The sequence below is a fragment of the Dermacentor albipictus genome, chromosome 2 (assembly GCF_038994185.2).
Source record: "Dermacentor albipictus isolate Rhodes 1998 colony chromosome 2, USDA_Dalb.pri_finalv2, whole genome shotgun sequence".
NCBI classification, from domain to species: Eukaryota; Metazoa; Arthropoda; class Arachnida; order Ixodida; family Ixodidae; genus Dermacentor; species Dermacentor albipictus.
In genome coordinates this window covers 138,610,529-138,631,123 of record NC_091822.1, presented here as the reverse complement: position 1 = coordinate 138,631,123, position 20,595 = coordinate 138,610,529, and the positions used below count along the sequence as shown (strand labels likewise).

General features: G+C 44.1%; 1 protein-coding gene and 1 long non-coding RNA gene across 3 annotated transcripts in view; both read left to right on the top strand.

The window, feature by feature from the left end:
• LOC135918710 (uncharacterized) overlaps positions 1-20,595 on the top strand; it is a 485,047-nt gene that overhangs the window by 325,259 nt on the left and 139,193 nt on the right. The window lies entirely within an intron of this gene.
• LOC139055552 (uncharacterized) lies at positions 10,168-19,532 on the top strand. The gene is made up of 3 exons (XR_011511851.1): positions 10,168-10,401; positions 11,904-12,040; positions 17,664-19,532. It is a non-coding gene; the product is annotated as an uncharacterized lncRNA (long non-coding RNA).

The window sequence follows — 20,595 nt, the reverse complement described above, 5'->3', positions numbered from 1 at the left end:
GATTTAGTTTATTGTGTGGTCTTGAATCATTAAATTGGTTCGCATGGAAAATGCAGCGCTTTATTGCAGGTACTTTTTCTCGCCCACTATTGCCCGCACTTGTAAACGTCCTTACGTTGGAAAGCTACGTCTTTGATTACCGTTTACGCCGTAGTAACCACTCATGATATTCATCGGCGTTATGGTGAGGAGGTTGTCACAGCAATAGCCAGTCGCGGAAGAGCCTTACGTATAGCTGAATTATCCTGAGTGTGGGTTCTGTTCTTCTTTCATTCGGTTCAATTCAATTACAGTTTATTCATATACTCGTATGTGTACAATGCCCACGATATCTGGCAAAAGAAAGCAAGCGTTGCACGACTCCTGCCAAACATCGTCTGCAACACCGTTTCTAGCCTGAAAACATTGAGTACTTAAGAACCACACGTCAGCTAGCACGCAGACGTGAGAGTTTGCGGTGACTACGCGATTCCCTTCTGCTCGTCAGCGTCTGCTTTCTCGCGTCGAAGTTCGTGGGTTACGCAGGCATGGACTTGCAGGTTGCGTTCATTAACTTTGAACTTGTGCTTAGGGAGGCAAATCGATGACAGTCTAACTTTCCGGCGATGGTGCTAATCATGTGTTGATGCAAGAGTGCGTGATCTTCGCTGCACTTCTGAAGGGCCATTGAACGCCCAATAGCTATAGAAGGCGACGTGAACGAGCAGTGCAAATCTCAAAGGAGCGGGCTCTGCTTGTGTCTGCGAGGGGTTAGTAGTAATTACTCGGCAAGCAACCTATAGAAATTTCCTTGACATCACACCCGCGATTAGGCGTGTGTCCTGAGCATGTGTAAGGGAATCGCTTTCTGTGCGTTCCCAAAGGATCGGAGACTCTAAGGGATCAACAACGCACGAACAAGATAAGACTCATGCTTTCCTTGTTCACGCTTTGTTTATTCTTTCTTTCTTTCTTTCTTTCTTTCTTTCTTTCTTTCTTTCTTTCTTTCTTTCTTTCGTAGCAGGTTTTTTTTTTATATATCGAGAGTATACTAGCGCATCGTTGTTTTCATGCTGGCTTCACGCTCAAGCCATATTGTTGAATAGAGCTGCTCTTTGTTCATCGAACTGAAATTCTTTGATTTTCACACGGCAGCGCGCAGTTCAAAGGTAGAGCATTGTTCAAGCTTGGGGGCTTATTTAAGTTCTACTAACTCTAATATTAAGTCTAATATTTAACTTAAACAAATGTGAATTTCCAACAATGTGCAATCGAAAAAGTAATGACACGTGGGAGTTACTAAGGTGAACCAGCTTTGTACGAAACCCCTGGATTTAGCCAATAGGTACTTAGTGTAAGCGTATAAACGTTCTCAACATTTACCGTGGTGTCCCACAAAATTTCTCACTTATAGAAACGTGTTCATCAAGGAATGCGTTGTAGTGCCCCAAACGATACTGGATAGTCTGCTACCTGCAAAATGTTTCGCATAACGTCCATTCCTTCTCCGCGTGGTATCTGCAGATCATTTCTGTTTGTTTTAAGAAAAACCTTCTTCTGGCCACTTATTCTTTGTTGCTTGTTTCTTTGCGTAAAATTCGTGCAACATGGTCTAGTCAGCCCTACTTTCAACTTGGAATTTGCTCGTTGCCTTTTCATTTGTATGAGTGAGCAGCCGGTCAAGAGAGAAAGAGAGAGAGGAAAGGGGAAGGGCAGGGAGGTTAACCAGAGAAAAAGATCCGGTTTGCTACCCTACGCTGAGGAGAGAGGGGAGGGGGAGGTAAAGTGGTAACAAAGTAGAGATAAGGAAGGGAAGGAGCATAGACACACAATCACAATCGGTCACTGTTACCGAATACTGTCATCGCACAGCACAGTGACACTTGCAGCACTATCATCATCTGTTCATGCTACAGCCGCCTGTCCAATTCTGTCGCCCTCAAAACCAGCAACAGTGCCCTCGTCGCCCTCTGCTGCGATGGCTTATGATGGCGGTATTTAAAAATAAGATCCTCTGTGAGAGGTCTTTGGTCAAAGCGCGCTATCGCGGTTGCGAGTGATTGTCTCTGTAAATTATAACGAGGACAGTCACAAAGAAGGTGTTGAAATGTCTCCTCGTTACCACAGTCCTCACACGAGGCGTCGTCGGACCATCCAATTCGGTAAGCAAAAGACTTGGTGAAAGCCACCCCTATCCATATGCGACAAAGCAGGGTAGTGTCAAACGAAACAAAACAGACATTTGTGCCTTACTGCACTCATGCCGTCCTATGCCGAATATCAGGCATGTGAACAAGAGAAAATTCATGATAAAAAATTAGGTGTGCTTTACTTCCTTAAATACTTCTAGGGCAGTACTAGAGTAAGGGCTGCCAACTATGTCTGTTTTAGAAAAACGCAACCACACAACGTTTTCTTCATCTAAAGACTATTATTGATTGAATGAGACAGAACATAGGCTCGTAATTTCTTGGTGCACTCATATAAGATACACTAATGGTTGCGAAAAGCCACTGATCAGCGCTCGACGCTGTCGTTTGTAGCATCATGCAGCGCGGAGACTTGAAAGTATCGGTAGATATATAAACATATATAGCCATAAAATGGTCTGACATATCATGACGTACGCAGGCAATAGGGAATACTAAGCTCTTACACAATGGAAGTACTTAATTTGCTCGACGCATCTTCGTACATTAGACGTGCTATTCATGAGGACATTATCGCGTTTAGTTTGCAGGCACGAGTTATCATTATCTTATATATATTTTGATCATTTTTTTTTTCTTCTTGACAGCAAACAACACTCGCCGCTTTGCTGTCAAGGAGAAACACCCCTCGCCAGTCGGTGTACAGTCCAACCCTTGACTATATTTCGATCTTCTAACTTCTCTTTCAATACGTTAAAGTACGCGATTGCTTCCACTCGAAAATGACACGAAAGAAAAGAAGAAAAGAAAAAGACTGCACTAGATCGACACGCCCTACAAACAATGCAGAGTTCTTCTTCGGTAGCAAAGGACTGCATCAATAACTGTTTTCAGTAAAGCTTTCATGCGCGATGATAACTACTCGATCTGTTACAAAAGGAAGCCGTCAGTTGTTGCGTTACAGCTGCTTTGTAAACTTCTGCGGTCGAGAAACGGGGATAGAGAGTATGTCAGAGTGCGATAATATCTTTCTTTTTCTTTTGTAAGCCCGGCCCCAAGTGCCAACGATAGCTTTCGGCTGTGATGACAGAATTCTTTTTTTTTCTTTTCATTCTTTTTTTGTAGGTATAGGACGTCATGCTTATACGAGAAATCGATGTCGCATTGAGAAAGTCACTCTTATTCTCCCTACTGGACGTTAGTTCGTGCTTTGGGATCTCCGTCATTAGGACAAAATAGTTCTTGCGCGTTGGCAGCGGTGCCTGCCATTGCCCTGCTGCCATTTAACATCATACGAATACTACTTCTTCAGTACGAGGTCCAGGGGTCGATCGAGGCCGCGGCGACCACATTTCGATGAGCGCAGAATAAAAAAAAAACGCTCGTGTACTGTTGGGTGCATGTTAAACACTTCAAACGGCCTAAATTATTCCGGAGGGCTCCTATATATGAGTTCTCTTATAAATCATTATAGTTGCGGGACGTTCAAGCCAGAAACTGTCTTGCATGAAAGAAAATAGGCTTAAAGGAAACAGCCTGATCTGAGGCGCGATTTTCCGCAGCATGCTTTCGCAAGTTGGCAGAGACCAACAGAAGTTCCTTCAACAACCAACGGTGGATACATAAAAGCGAGCATAGCGTTCTGAAATGCCATGGTCGTCCCTTGAAGTGTTGCCTGCAACATTGCGCGTCGGGTCTGCGAGCTTTTTCGCAAGTTGTTTCCCTCTGGCCGTTCCTGACGAGACTTCGCAGCACTGCGCGTTGCCGTATCTCATCCGCAACACCATTTGGCGCACTCCGCTCTATTCATCGCTGCCGGATGGCCACAAACGGCCATTCCGCAGTAAGCGCTTGACGACTGCAGTTGTGCTCTGCATGTGGCAACCGCTAATGCCACGAGCATGTTCTCGAAACAGGTGGCGCGATTGCCACCAGCACTAATCAAAGAAGATGGGCCTCGTGAACGCTCGTGTAGACAACAGCAGCCCTTCCTCGGACGTGCAGAAGTCGGCACTGTGTTGACGCGAAAACAAGTCGTTTGTGGTGGCCTGTCTGCTGCAAGCCTTCCGACGCTGCGACGCTTAAAGTGCTACATGTACTATGACGAGCCGCGGCAAGGGTGGTAACGCTGTCTAGATTATAACCCGTTCTCAGTTTGTGTTGGCGTGGCGGAGCGGGCACGTTGCATGTATGTTCTTGCTGCTGCATCAAAGGCTGGCACGGCTATTCGTAAGAAATGACCGACATACATGAACTGCTGCGATGTACTCCAGCCTCCGCTCGCGGAATGTCCTAACCCATTCATACTGTCCTCTTCATAACGAACACCGCAAAGTCGTACTTAATGCGTGTGCTTGAACATATGACGCGATTTCTGGGAACTGTACTTCTTATTAAATTTAAGTACACTCTAAAAATTTTCACACCCTTATGGGTGTAATGCGGGTGTAATCATCTTTTTCACCCTTGTAAACACCCTTGAAACACCCCTTTTTAACGAAAAAGGGTGTTCAACAAGAAAACACCCTTGGAACACCCCAGGCTTTCTAATTTACACCCTAATTATAACGGAGTAAGTGAACAAGCTTACAGTATATGATGAATGAACATTGCCAGTTAAGGCGTTGATATTGGCTGTACATGAAACGCGCGCTACCTGCGCTTGAATCAGGTAGCTGGAATGATTAGATCGGGGCACCTAGGCAGCAGCGCACTGGCTCCGAACAGTGGTCAAAAATGAAGTTTCCCACGAATGTTGATATTGAACGGATGACACTAACGCGCAGACTTTGCATAGCCAGATATCTGCAAAAGGCTTCATATGATCAATAGCAAAATATTTACAATGCTATCACTGAATACTTAAAGGTGTGCAACCAGTTAGACTGGGAATGGTTAGGAGTGAGGGCTAACGGTAAATAGCTCACCAACTTACGGTTCGTAGATGACATTGGCATACTCAGCAACACTGCAGACTATTTGCAACAAACGTTTGAGGAACATGCCAAAGAAAGTGCAAGTCTGACTGAGAGTTAGGGCCAGACAATGAAATCTTCCTTACCTCAGTAAGGAAGCCTTCATTGCAGTGAGGCTACCTTATGTCACTCTGAAAGGTTCCTTACTGAGGCGCCCTTGGTGAAGGCTTCCTTGGTGCTTCCTTGGTACTTCCTCAGCATAAGAAGCCAAACAATGAAACCTTCCTTACCTCACTAAGGAAGCCTTCATTGGGGTGAGGCTACCTTATGTCACTCTGAAAGCTTCCTTACTGAGGGGCCCTCGGTGAAGGCTTCCTTGGTGCTTCCTCAGCATAAGGTAGCTCCAAAGCTACCTTCATGCGTCCTTACGCCGCTCCTGGCCCTGAACGAGCGCTCCACCTCACTGCTTAACCACATGGCATTCGCTTGCGCATGCGCACTGTCGCCCACCTGCGGAGAAGCGCGAGCACGGTACGTCTTGCCAGGCATGTTCGTTTCAGTCACGCGTGCGGCATGCAAGCATTGCTAGGCGTTGCTAGGCGTTGCAAGACGCCGGCGTGCCAGCGTTGCTGGAGCACATCAAGTTTTGCACTGTAATGCGCAACTTTTTTTTAACTTTAGTAAACGAAACTAGAAGAAAGCGTCCACGCTTCTCTATATTAGCTATTCAATTTAAAGATTGTGCGACGATACAACATTTTTTAATAGAATAATGGTGTTCGCGGAAAGATTTGAAGAGATAATCTCGAACCCAGGCACGCGGCAACCGCTCCTCAGGTGAGGACGGGTGAAGGGAGCTTTCAGAGTATGCTTGCTTCCTCCATCGGTCCTTCGCTGTAAGGAGGCCTCACATAAGGTTAGGAAGCGCTCGAAGGAAAGGAACTAGGAGTGTGCGAATATTCGGAATTTCGAATACGAATCGAATATTTTCCATATTCGAAGCGTATTCCATTCGAGAAATGCATGTTCGGAAATTCACGAATATCCGAGGACGGCCGAATAACGGTGGAAACGGCGAATATTCGGATAGACTGCGAATAATTGAGCAATTAACCAATTGTATGCTTGCTCCGCATTCTCCTAAGAACATGTTTATTAACTGAGAATTTCGCATGATCCGCTCATTATCTGTATGCTCTGTTTCAGTCTATCTGCTTCAGGCATTTGAGACATGATCAGTTTCGGTTTCTTTTTCACCAAGCTTTATAATTCCAATTATTTTTGGAATGCCCCATTGCCTTGAAGGTTGCAAAGGCAACTCAGGGTTTGCTAACATTGATTCAAAATGTATCAAGGCTCTTTGTGCGGAGTGGAAATTTGATGAAGTGGCCAGCCTAGGCATGTTTCTTGATCCGCGCTTTATGGCCACAGTTTATCAGGCATCTGTTCAGATGATCTGGCTGAAAAACCTTGTGACAAGGGAGCTCCAGGAAGCCGTCGTGGAACACCGTGGGGACACCGCCATGCCATCGTCGACTTCATGTCCACTGGTGGCATCGAGTGTATGGAATGCTTTTGACGATCTAGTGATGAACAAAGAGAAGACACATTTGGCATCTGCCCCTGAGGGGGAAGTTACAGACTACGCGCAAAAGCCTCTTCTGGAAAGGGGCATGAATCCTTGTGAGTGGTGGCAGTCCATTGGCCGCTTCAGGTACCCGCTTTTAAATGCACTCGCCCGGAAGTACTTGGCGATCCCTGCCACTTCAGTTCCTAGTGAGTCTTTTCTACCGGTAGAAATGTGACAGTGCATAGAGAGCGTTTACTTTCTGGCCATATTGAGCAGTTAATTTTCCTTCACTACAATCTGTAACAAGCGTTTTACCTGACTGAGGGCATTACCTGAGTCCATTATCTATAATTGAGTACCTCTTTAATTTGAAGCAACCTTGTAGAATGCAATCTTATTTTTAAAAGGGTAATAAAGCTATTGTTACCTCTCTTGCAATTTTTTAATACTACACATGTATTCGATATTCGATTCGATATTCGAAGAGAGTTCTTCGCCTTATTCGTATTCGATTCGTAATCGAAAATTTCAATATTCGCACACACCTAAAAGGAACGTTTTATTGTTTGGACCAAGCTACCTTCATGCGTCCTTACGCCGCTCCTGGCCCTGAACGAGCGCTTCGCCTCACTGCTTAACCACGTGACGTTTGCTTGCGCGTGCGTGCTGTCGCCCACCTTCGGAGAAGCGCGAGCACGGTACGTTTTGCCAGGCACGTTCGTTTCAGTCACGCGTGCGGCATGGAAGCGTTGCTAGGCGTTGCACGACGCCGGCGTACCAGCGTTGCTGGATCACATCAAGTTTTGCACCGTAATACGCTACTTCTTTAGGTTTAATAAACAAAACTAGAAAATAGCGTCCACGCTTCTCTATATTAGCTCATCAACTTAAAGATTGTGTGACGATACAACCTTTTTTATTGAATAGTGGTGTTCTGGTGTTCGCCTAAAGCTTTTAAGAGATAATCTCGAACCCAGGCATGGCGGCAACCGCTCCTTACGTGAGGACGGGTAAAGGGAGCTTTCAGAGTACGCTTGCTTCCTCCATCGGTCCTTCGCTGTAAGGAGGCCTCACGTAAGGTTAGGAAGCGCTCGAAGGAAAGGAACGTTTCATTGTTTGGGCCTTAGTATGCAGAAGAGAAAAGTAATGTTCCGCAGCGTGGCGAGAGAACGAATGTCATGGTCGGCAGTCAGCCTCTAGAACCTGCGCAGAAATACGTTTATTGAGCTTAATTACTCGCAGGGGCCTCTGATCAAGGAAATTAACAAAAATAAAACATTAGCTGGAGAGCTTACGGCAGGCATTACTAAATCATGACCAGGGAGCTTACTGCTAACCATTGCTTTCTACCGTTACTAACGTATGGGGCCGAAACTTGGAAGTTACCAAAGAAGCTTGGGAAGACGTTGAGGACCGCGCAACGAACGATGGAATGAAAATTATTAGGCATGATGATAATAGACTGGAAGACAGCGATGTGGATTAGAGAGCGAACGGGAATAGCTGATATACTGGTTGACATTATGAGGAAGAAGTCGTGCTGGGCAGACATTGCAATGCGTAAGGGAGAGAACTGCTGGTCTATTGGAGTTGCAAAATGGGTGCTAAGGGAAGGAAAGCACAGTCGAGGACGGCAGAGAATAATGTGGACGTGATGGAATCGGGAAACTTGAAAACACGTGGAACCAGTTAGCACAAGACAGGGGTATTGGAGATCGCTGGAGAAGCTTTCGTCCTGCGATGGACGTCAAAATAAGCTGATGATGATGATGATGTGACGACATCCATGCTAGCTTCGCGGCATGTCTTTCATGTTATGTCATGCATGCGTGTCATGCACGTTCTGATAGCTCGATTTCCGTCGATTGCGGGGGGGGGGGGGGGGGGGGGGGCGCTAGTAGCGGCGTAGCCAAGTGAGGCACACCGGGCACTTGTAACGCTCACTAAAAGTAAAATTTTTGCTGCTATGGCAATGGCCCCGCTCCTTCCCCCTCCACGGTCAATTGGGACCCCCCCCCCCCCCCCCTCACACGAAAAAATTTTCTGGTTACGCCACTGTGGGGAGGGGGGTGTAAGATTGCTCTAGACCCCTCCCCCTAACTTGTCAACGGAAACGGGGGACAGGAGGGCAGCTGCCGCCGGGCCGCAAACCTTAGGCAGCCCAATTAACGGCTGCATTTCCCTTTGGACGTGAATACTGCATTAATGCCATTACACTGTAGGATTCGTGGCGGTTCGAGGGCATGCGACAATAAAAAAAACACATACAGCCATCAGAAAGTCTTAGCTTGAGCAGATCTTTGGGAGCTGGGCAAGACTCTCACAAAAGAAAAAAAGCTTGGCACCCCTCTTACAGGCATTGTCAACTCTGGGTCCCACCGCTGACTGTACATTTCCGGTAAAAAAATCACCCATGAACTCCTCTCGGATTTGTCTAAGTGTGCGTAAGCATTGTGACTCTTCCTCATCTACACGCAGTCCATGTCGTTATCAATGTTATGAGACTTGATCCGACAAGTATAAGCGCCAGCGCTGCGGCGACACGGGCTGCTCTGGTCGGCAGCGCAAGCAAAGTACTGCAGGTGGCGGGGCCAGGCGCGCTGGTGACGTTCCGTTCGTTTTGAGCCGTTATCGCTCTTTAGCCCTCCTCATCCGCGACGAACCATTATCAACCGTTCTCCGGCGGCGGCTGCTTGTGGCACGGCCGCGCGAACCGTATCTTGAAAGCGAACTGCATTGTGGACAGAGTGTGCCCACTGCTGAAAACTTCACGCGCTGTGTTCTCACCGTTTACTTCGCTTTGAAAACAGACGCGCGCACGCCTATCTTGAAAGTGATCTGCGAAAAGCGCATAGTGCTGCATAAGCTGAAAGCTTCGTGAGCGCAGTGTTCTCGCCGCTTCGGTCGCGTTGAAGCCTTGAAGCGAGAGCTAGCACGAAGGTGAATTCACTCGCTGCTGCGGGTTCTATATTGAAAGATATCGTGCGGTACGGACTGACGGACGGATGGTTTTTCTTGTTGGGGAAGTATAGAAATGCTTACGTTATAAAAAAAAAAATCGCAGGGTTCACGAATTTCGCGATAAGAACCAACACCAACCTACTCCCCCACCCCCCGCTGAGCGATGCCGTCTTGATCGCCCCCTCCCAACCCCAGGAAAAGGGACACTACCTTTCTATCTCAGTTGAAGAAAGGATGATGAAGCGTTAACTACGACAATAACGGCATTTTCTAACGAGTTGTCTATGGCCTCTGAGATTTGCGCGCGAAGCTGGCGCGCGCGAACCTGAGAGGCCATAATTGGCCACTTAATAGCATAAAAAGACAAAGATAATGCCAAACGACACAACTAAAAATTTAAACAAAGAACTGATCTTAGCTATACTGTTTGGGGAAAAGAAATAAAAAATTAGACAGCCGCAACACACGCCACTAAAGCCACCACCGCCGGCATAACGCGGAACCAACGGTTGGCAACATTCATTCGCGCGTCATTGCTTCGTCCTCGTCGTCTCCGCAACGACAGTCGCCATCTTCTCGCGCCTAACGTTTTGTATGGTTTTGTTCTCTGCAATCCGCGCACACAGCTCATCGGTGTCTGCACGTCTGCTCGGCGTCGCAATGCGGCCTGCGTCATTTTCTGGTGCTCGCGCAATCGGTGTGAAACATGTCGCATGTGAAATGTTTGATAGAAGTGCCTCACGTTCAAGTCAAGCCGCCGTACGGGTGTATGGCTGTGCGCCCCGTTCTCGGAAGCGTCGACGGGTTTCCGGCATGCGGATTTCAGGTACGTGCAAATGCGTTTCGCCCTCCTATTGAGCTCCGGAGCAAAGCGTGCAATATTTCATGTGAAAGATGCAGTGCCCGTGATCATGGTGTGAACTTCGAGCGGCAAACGAGAACTTTGGCACTTAGAGCACACCGCGGCTGCTAAGTCAGCGTGGAAATAGTTTTACGTTACCGTAATATGTTGCTGTCAGTCTAATCTGCGGCTTGTGGATAGCTAGCCCATTGACGTTTGCTTGTGGCAGCGATAGGTGTATAAATGGAAGCGGTAATAATTTTCGAGAGCAGAGTTTTTTCGCTCGATGTTTGGTCGTGTTTATGGCGTTATGAAAGCTAGAAAACTAAATGGCTTGATCGTGCTTAGTTCCAGCTCTAAGGGGCGTAACTTTGGCGCTGTATATGTTTGTTTTCGGTGTCACGAGTACCACTTTCATGCTTTTGTTGCATGAGAGTGGTAGCTGCTGCGTGCCGTCTGGGTATAACAAATAAAATCAATTTCTTCACTCATACGTATGCAATGTGAGGTAACAAAATTTCCAGCGTTTTATTCGGAGCGTAAATATCCAATATAGTTTAGTAAGAAACTCAAATTCTGTGTTAGCTTAGTAGGCGTGAAACAAGTGAAACTCGCATTCCTTTTTGAATTGTTCGCCCAAACTGCACCGCCCCCAGATGCGTCATCGGGTAATTGACAGTAGCTTCGCTACGTGAGTTGTTTTATGCGCCTATATTGCCCGGTTAAGTATCCTGTTCATTTATGCTGACGCTCGTTCATCTTGATTTTAAGCGGTTACTATCCCCGAGTACCGGACGATGCCAAACTTGTGAGGTGTAGCAAACGCGGGAAATTCAAAGTGGCGTGGCTGCAAGGCCGTGTTTTTACGTTTCTTGCATTCAAAGCCAACAGACACAGTATCACTGATTTATTTTCCATTTCTGCTGTACTTGATCAATCTAATATGACAACTGCATCTGCTCTTTAATGTTCTTCATTTACTGTGTATTCAGCTTGGCTGCCACCTTCTCTTCAGAGGATGCCGCTGTGATAGCTCTTTCATATAGCACATGCCTCTAGGCCCTTGTGTTTCAAGGGCTCCCGCGAGGCAGCAGTGCTCCAAGTAATTTTACCATCCTATATATTTTCTATTTTGCATCATTCTTCCACGATGGATTTTAATGTTAATAGTATTTGTCATTAGTCATCGCCATAATGTTATAGCACGTAGATTTTACGCACTTCACATCGACAATTTTTAGGCCAGTTTGCAGCCAAGTCACATCTTCCATAATACATCGTCAACATTACCACTTGTCATGGCGCTCTTTGGCCAAACCTGGCCCTTGCGCCATAAAACACCACACATCATCATCATCAGCCTGGCTGCCAGAAAATGCTTGAATTTCTTTCAGTATCCAAGTGACGAAATATTTCACTGACGGCCGTGTGTGAAACACGCAAGATGACAAAACTGATAGCAAAATGATGAGATATTTCTTTTATAGCGTTTGGACTCTACTTTTGGTGAGGATGTCGATCGACCTTGGGCCTGGCGACAGCACACCCGACATCGCCAAAGTGCAGCCTATCAGTTGAGTGCCCCCGAATGGACCATCAGCATTGGAAAATGAAGCAAAGCCAGGTAGGGGCAATTTTTACTTTGGAACAGAATACTGACAGCTGCCTCTTTTTTTAAGAACTAAATAACATATTTACAAACCAATCCTTTCTCTTTGTGCAGCCTACATAGAATTGTTTTTTGCTTGTTATACAGACCTTCAGAAAGCAGTTCTGAACCCTTTTTGCATGCACAAATAAATAAAGAGGAGTGCACTTTCTGAAGAAATTGATGCACTGAAATGTGCGTTCGACACACAGTGAGATGCAAAATAACCAACAACTTTAAAGCGGTAAAAAAAATTTGAAACATGTTCTAACATCATAGCCCGCCTTGGCATACGGATCTAAATATAACAGCAACGGAGGTGCATGCAGAGAAGTGTTTGTAAATGTTTGCAAGATATGTACATTGTCTAAGAAATTCTTTTTATTTACTTGGAGCTTCTTGGTGCCATGGCAGTGCAGTAAAAGCTCAAAATGATGCCCCTGCTCCTAATAAAGCACTTTTAGATTTTAAAATTAAATTATGGGCTTTTACATCCCAAAACCTAAAGTTTTGGTAACCTGGCTTCTTTAATGTACACCTGAATCTAAGTGCATAAGCGGTATTGCATTTTACCCTCATTGGAGGGCAGCTGCCATGGCCTAGATTGAAGCTGGGACCAGCATGACTGAGCAGCATGGCATCATAGTAAGTGGGCTATTACACCAGGTCAAAATGAGAAATACTGCTTAGAACTACCAACTTCTTGGCTCACAAGCACTTTGCACTAAGTTAAAGGAGTATGTAGTACTGTCAGTGGCCGTTCATGTACCAATTTCTTTTTAACCTGACTCCATTATTAAAGTGCGAAGCTTCAATTAGTCAAAACCAGCCTAAATTACAGAACCAGCTCAAAACACGCACCATGTATAGCTGGATTTGGACATGAAAATGGAGTCAATTCATGTCGCCGAAAATGGCGGTGGCAGTCACACTATTTCATGCATTTTGCCTAAAACATAGTCAATAATAATTAATCAATTTCTAAAATATTCTTTTCAAAAAGTTTTTTTCAAGCATGAAAGGAGGAGCCAAATGGTGTTCAGGTGCACGAGCAGTTAGTTGCACGGCACTTCTTGCATGTGTTCACTGGCTTCTTTATAGCTTGAAAGAAAAATTTGTTGCACCTATTGAGCAGTAGAAAGCTGGATTGGGAATTTTTCAGGATGCTCTACAATTTTCGCACTGACACTTTTGCTTTGAATATAATATTTGAGCAGTTAAGTAATCGTTACTAATTAACTAATTAGAAGAAATGTAAGAATTGGTTTCACTTCCTCAAAACGATGGCAAACGACATTGCCTTGGTGCTGTCCAGCTACGTGGCACTTGTACATATTTAAAGCTTGCACATGTCATACAGACCACCTGGTAATTACAAGGCATATATAGAACTGGCTAAGTTGTGTGAGCCAGCCATATGTAGCAAATCATGAGAAACAGCCATGTTTCTTTCACTTAAGGGCATGATAAGATTTACATGCTCGACACCTTGCATCAGTGTGTTCTAGGCCTGTTCGTAGTTTAGCTGCTACATAAACAATATTTCTCCCCATGTAAGCTCACATGCATCTTTCAAGTATATTGCCCCGTGTGTCCAAAATAAACCATCCTCGCGCTTCCTTCATTATGTATACATCTGTTGCTGTGCTAAATTTTTAACATGCAACTGCACAAATTTTCATCTAGTTTACATATTTCCTCGTTGTTTGGTGGCTTTATTTCTGAACAAGTTGTTTTCGTTAAACCCTGTTGCACACAGCAGTACACAGCATTTCTGCCTAGAGTGGGAATTGTTTTTTTTTTCAGATTGACATAAATACACCTTGCCTGGGCAATGTAAGGCATTCTACATAACACGGCCCTGCAATAATGTTTCATATTGCATTCCAGCATCATACAGAACTGTTTACTTACCAGATTAGAATATGTATAAGTGTTGGAAGTAACAGAACTGGAAGAAGCCGGCAGATAATGAGGCCAAGGAAAGCATAGAGGAACATGTTTTAAGTTTTTTATATGAAGTATAGAAATGATGAATTCTAGGTAAGTGAAAGTGGATTAAAAGATATCCACCTCTTGGTGGGGAACGGACCCATAACCTTCACATTACGCATGTGATATACTAACCACTGTAGTACTACGGCCGTGTTCGAGCGTCGACAATCTGAGGGGCCATTGTGGACGGTTGAATGCTGCCTCGGTGGCACAGTGGTTAGTGCATCGCATGCCTAATGCAAAGGCTGTAGGTTCGTTCTCCCCCCATGCCTGTTTTTATGCGAAGCATATTACGAGAGCTCAACCCAGCTCCTCAGGCGCGGCGGTGTCGCCTTGAATACCACGTGACACCGTGACGTCACGACAGAGGAGAAGTGGCTTTGGCTCAACTCTTGCAAGATGGGCTGGGTGGGAATCGAACCAGGGTCTCCGGAGTGTGAGACGGAGACGCTACCACTGAGCCACGAGTACGATGCTTCAAAGCGGTACAAAAGCGCCTCTAGTGAATGCGGTGTTGCCTTAGATACGAGCTGTTTCTAAGGCTCAGGCGTGCGTCGTTTGCTCAGGCGCACATTTCGTTGCCGCGCCGAACGCTGCGTTGCTCGACGCTCACCGCGTCCAATGCGGGGCGTCCAAGGCGAAGCAGAGTAACGCATGAGTTGTTTCTTCGTCTAGCCGAACCAAATATAGCCAAGCAACAGCAGTTCACCAAGCTAAACAGTGGTTCAACAACTAAAATAAAGGCTAGTATGCTTCGCATCCTGGGCTTAACCTTACCTAAGCCACAGCCATTTTTTTTTACCATTTTCATTTCCTTTTATCATTTCTACATTTAAATAGAAAATTACAAATAAGTTTCCACGTGCCTTCCCTGGCATCTTCCAGCTGTGATTCAGAAAAAATTTTGACCCTCAGTATCCGTTCTTCTCGTTTGGAAGAACAGGAGCTTCATTTTAAAAATAATGAATTCACCTTGTTCAGCATCTCAATGTGGTCTCAAATCTTATCACAGCATGTGTATTACTAAGTGAAGTTTTTGTTAAGATGATATAGCATGGGACCTAATTAGTAGCCTTTGTGTACAGATATATGACTAGTCTAATAAATAGGAGGATTTTAAGAAGCACTTCTAACATGGTCTGAGCATGTGTTTAAAAAAACTAATCTAGCATGATTTCAGGCATAGCTGTTGCCCCTGAAAAATATTTGGATCATCTGCATTGGCATTGTTTTTAGAGAGCACCAATACTGCTTTGATAGAAGTAGTCTCGTGGAACATGAAGCATCGCTTCTTGCTTAGTCAAGGAAATATTATCTGCATATCTTACGTGCATGTGTCATATGCTCGAATGCTGTTTAAAGGCTGCTAATAAGAAAATTACTTCACTTGCCTTCCAGAGATTGCTTCAGTACTCTATGCTACTCGATCATAAACAATTTACCAGAGTGAACTTTCATCACAGTTGGCTTTGCAATGTTTATGCAAAATACAATTGCCTACTAGACATGTGACTGCACTAAAACTTGGAATTAATGACCAGTAAGATTTATGGGACCAGCAAAACTTAGTTTATTACTCCAGAACAAAATGCGAGGCACTTCGGTTATTTCTGCCATAGAGTTTCTTACAGTAATTACTAGAGGGAACTCTGGCGCCGCAGTCGTACCACCATGGGAATGATGGGAAGCACATGGATTTGTCTGATATTCGTGCTTGTGAATTCAGACGTTCTTGTGGCTTCGTATATTATACGCTATATAAATCTTATTGTCGTAAATTTCAGCGCAGTCTATACTCTTCGAAGTGCAGAAGACGGCGCCAACACGCACAATTGCTATTAATTGCAACGATTGAGCTTGTCCAGGTAGCCAAATCGAGGGGCACCAAGCGTCTCAAGGCACTAGTATGCCCGCGATAAATTCATCAGGGCGTTGCACTCGCTTGTCGTTACATGCCTCCATCGCTTAATGGTTTCAATATCAGACTTCTGTTCTAGAGTTCCTGTGTTTGAATCCTGTCGTCGGACGATTCTAATGTTTATTTATTTATTACACAGTATATTGCTGAAAATGACTAGAATACAAAGTCACAAAGCCGTTTGAAGCCAAACAGACGTAGTTTAGGCAAATCCATGTACTTCCCATAATTTCCATGCTGGTACAGCCGTTCTTGTTTGATCTCCTGTGGACACTAACGTCAGAGTTCCCTCTAGTAATTATTGTATGAAACTCTTATTTCTGCGCCTCGCTTGTGCAGAAGCGGCACCACACCTGCTGCGTAAACATGCACTGCCTTTCGGCTGAGTGCAGGGAATGCTGTGAACTCGCCATGTACATAGCCTGCACTAAGTAAAACAAATCACAACGTGCAGTTGCTACCACGTTGAACTGGTGGAATGAGTAGTGAAATGCAGTACCTCCTGAACTAGTTCAGAAAGTGCAGGTTAATCAAGTGGAGATTATATAGCAACAGAAGTTGAGTGATTCTGCATTACATTCACGAAATATACTTCATGATACTTTTCCATTTATTTCCTCAGTTATTAAGAATCCCTTTTGCATTGTTGGACAAAACTACAGAATGCCAACATATTTTCCAGCATTCACTGGTAGCAAACATGTCAAAACATGTTCTAGTGTCTGGATTGCCGCTTTAGCTGTTAACCCCGAAGTTAATTCCGGAAAATGTACCAAATGTTTTACGTACTCAATTTTCGGTGTCATTCTCTTTCTAAAAATTTATCACTTCATTGGTCTCTGGTTAGAAATAACACAAAAATAAGAGCTGCTCTTGAGGGCAGCTTTCCCTCAATGCCGACTGTAACTCATCTTTGACAACAAGAGCAGCATAACGTCGGGCAGAAAGAGTGCAACTAGTCATTGGCGATATTGGTACTACCTCCAGTCACTAGTACAGCTTGTGATCAATGGTTAAAGGTTGCGACTTTGTTGCTGCCCAATTTTAATTTTGCAGCTGTTACACTTGGGTGTAGCATGTGTACGTACGTGTGCATGCATTAAAATGACTTCACGCTAGAGCAAAGCAACTAGTGCAGAGAGGCATTAGTCATCTTTATATATTTGCTTTGTAATGATGCACTAACTTTATCTTTTGCAATATAGACTTGGCGCTCATTGGCCAAAGATGCCCTTGTGCTACTAAAACCTACCAATTAATTCGCTTTTTGCAGTAGCAGGTGCTTATTCCTTTTTCAGGATCGGTCTGTGAGTTCTAATTTGTTTTTCTTGAACTGTGCAATTCCCACTCACAGGACTGCATGTCATCTAAGGTGTTCCTTTTTCAATCAAGAATGTTGAGGTTGTGTTTGTGAAACTCGATTTCTTGCCTCAAACGAGCTTGTACAAACTGACCAAGCTGATAATTCTACCTGCTTATATAATAAATGTGTTGCGGTTGTGAACCCTCATAATGAATGACACACAGTATAAAAATTTTATCTAATAAAACAATTTAATGAAAATTTTCATGTTTTTCGCGTTCGTGTTCACTTCTCTACTCTCGTGTCCTGTCTGCATGCCTCACCTCTTTTTTTGCATATTAAATATCGTATAAACTTAACCATGCTTTTTTACCACAATGCAGGGGGAAAAGGTTCCGGTAACACTGCATTCAGTATGGTGGCCCAGACGTGTATGCAAGCAACCTCCTTCATGTGGACCAAGAACTACTCTGCAGTGTCTCACAGACTTCCATGCGAAGCCCTCAACATTCTCGTCTCATGGAATGGCTGCTCATCTATCTGCGTGTCCATCACCAAGATGGCCAGTTGTAAAGCTCCTGTACCCGTTTAAGACAGCTTAATGATCTTTTTTATTTAGTTTTCGTGGTTGGCCGTAGAATCTTAACATTTTTGATGTTTCTAACGTTTTTACCTGGCCCAAAGTGGTGCAATAACTTTAAACCAGTGTAATGTATTTAAGTGATGCTCACTCTAATGCCTATCTGGTTTTGTTTGTGTTTAAGAAATTTGAATGTCTGGTGAGGTAACAGCATTTAAACTTGTCATCGTGGCTATTTTCAGTGACCTGCTAGGAAATAAGATGCAAAACTTATCACACGCCAGTTGTAGCATTTTTGTTTTCAAGACTAAAGTATACATGTTTCAAAAGATGGAAAGTGGGAAAAAAGCCTCAAGAACATAATCATCCTAGGATTGTCATGTCCTTACAACTCTGCAATGACTAATGCCTCATACATCTTTGGAGCACATCGGTCGCAATGCCTACAGGTATACTTGATAAGAGAATAGCTTGCACTCAGATTTGCCACGCAGTTGATGGCTGATAGCTTTTGTTTGTCGTTTTCATGTTACTACTATGTATTCAATATTCATTTACATGTGCTGCGGTTTTTTGCAGTCACACACACACACACACACACATATATATATATATATATATTCTTCGTTTCAATAAAAATTTAGTTAAGAGTTAGCGCTCATCCTGTCTGCTTCTAGTCTGTGTCCGTGTCACTTCGCGCTACAATCCAAGATCAGGTTACTGTACCAACTTGCCCGACTTTTTATCCTTGTGTTAAAGACACACTCAGACTTGTTCTTACTTATGTGACCGGTTATTTTTGTGCTTTATAATAAGATGCAGTGCTTTTCAAATGAAAACATGTGATAGTTTGTAGTGAGGTTATTTAAAAAAACTGTTCTGCTTAAAATTTAATTGAGCAAGCCTGTGCCATTATTCGGTGCTTATGTCTTTGTATTGGTATGGTTTTACTCATCTTCCTTTTTACTTTTAAAATGTGCAAACATTATGTAACCATTTCTCTTGAATGAAATAAATACTTCTGACATTTCGTCACAAATTTTACAATGATTTTGTTCAATTAGGTAACCTTAGACTAGCTGATTGTTATTCTGGTAGCTTAACTTACAATGCCTGTAGAATATTCAATGCAAGCACATGGTGAAAAATACACTAAGTTATTGGGTATAAGCAGGTCACTGTCAGTAAATGGAGCATACGTATATTTCAGAAAATAGTGCATGCTTACATATTGAACAGCATGCACAGCTACACATGCTGTTTTGTTCGTAAATGCTGAAAGATTATTCGACGTGGAAGCACTTTGTTCTTGGGCTTTCAGTGCTACCTTTAAGTCATATATGTGAAGGTACTAGTAGAAGCATCCCGTGGAGATAAATGACAACTTTGATGAATAGAGGTATAAAATATGTGCTTAAAACGGCAAAAAACTGCTTGACAGGCAAACGTATGCTTCTGTAGTACTGCACTTGTTACCGTCGCCAATACATGCATTGCTTGCGCTCTATTGCATTCAATATGAGCTACAGCAGCGAGCTGTGGTGTCTTTCCCTCCTGGTCGAGCTGGTGTTGCGAAAATTTTTGACCAAGAAAAGGAGGTTTTTAATCATTTCTGAAATGCATGTAACTATGCTTTTGGCTGTGTGCTGTTTCCACGGAGTTATAAGTACTGGTGCACCAAGGTGCGGGAGATCCTGTGTCAGTGCAGCGCGCATTGTTATTGCTCTCTGCATCCTGCCGGCAGTGTACTATCACTGCAGAGGAAGATTACGAAAGCATGGCGTGTGTGCCTTGCTGCAATGGCGAAACCTTAAATTGTTTGCCTGAAAGGGCCGCACGTTATGCTACCACATGACGGACCAGAAGCGCAATATGATGACGCCTCACAGATTCTGGCTCATACTGAACAAGGTAGTACCATAGCTAAGGCTAGGCGGCATTCACAACAGCTAGTCTGCCCATTAACTACATGGCTGTAGTGAACGCTAAAATACTTGCAGGGATAACACCCTTTTGGAAGGGTGTTGTCACATGCTACACCCATATTGAAAGGGTGGTTGTCTGTGTTACACCCCATATAGAAAGGGTGTTTGTTTGTTTTACACCCATAGGTGAGGTGACGTCATATTAACACCCCTTCTTTTGTGGGGTGTTAATGTGCACCCTTTGCTTGGGGTGTAGCAATACACCCAAAAAGGGTGTCACCCATGGGACAAGCCATTTACACCCTTAAGGGTGTTAAAATTTTTAGAGTGTAGCCATTTCGTGGCGCCTCCCTGTGCTCCTCAAGATGAACTACAAGGAAGTGGATGTGCAAATGTTATGTCATATAGGACAAGCGATCTAATTAGCCATTGCCCCAGGTACTTGTACCGAGCTATTAAGCTCTGCTATAGATGGGTCGCTTATGAATTTGGCGAGGTGAAAACAGTCCATTTATAAACGGTCTAACTTAATCATTGCTTTCATCTTTTCAGTATGTGTGAAACCCATTAGAGAAGAAAAGAGGAGGCTTATTTACATGAATTGATACATGTAATGCTGTACAGGACGGTTAGTCAAGTGCGGAGCTTGTAAATAAGGCATGACTGAATGTTCATAATATCTGCCGCACCATTTCAGTGGCAGTAAGTGAAGACCTCTACGTCACGCGGTGCAAGTAGAACGCAGCTTTAATCAAAGGAGGGAAGTGTGAGTACAGCACCACACATCATCTTTAGGTAGATGCAAACATG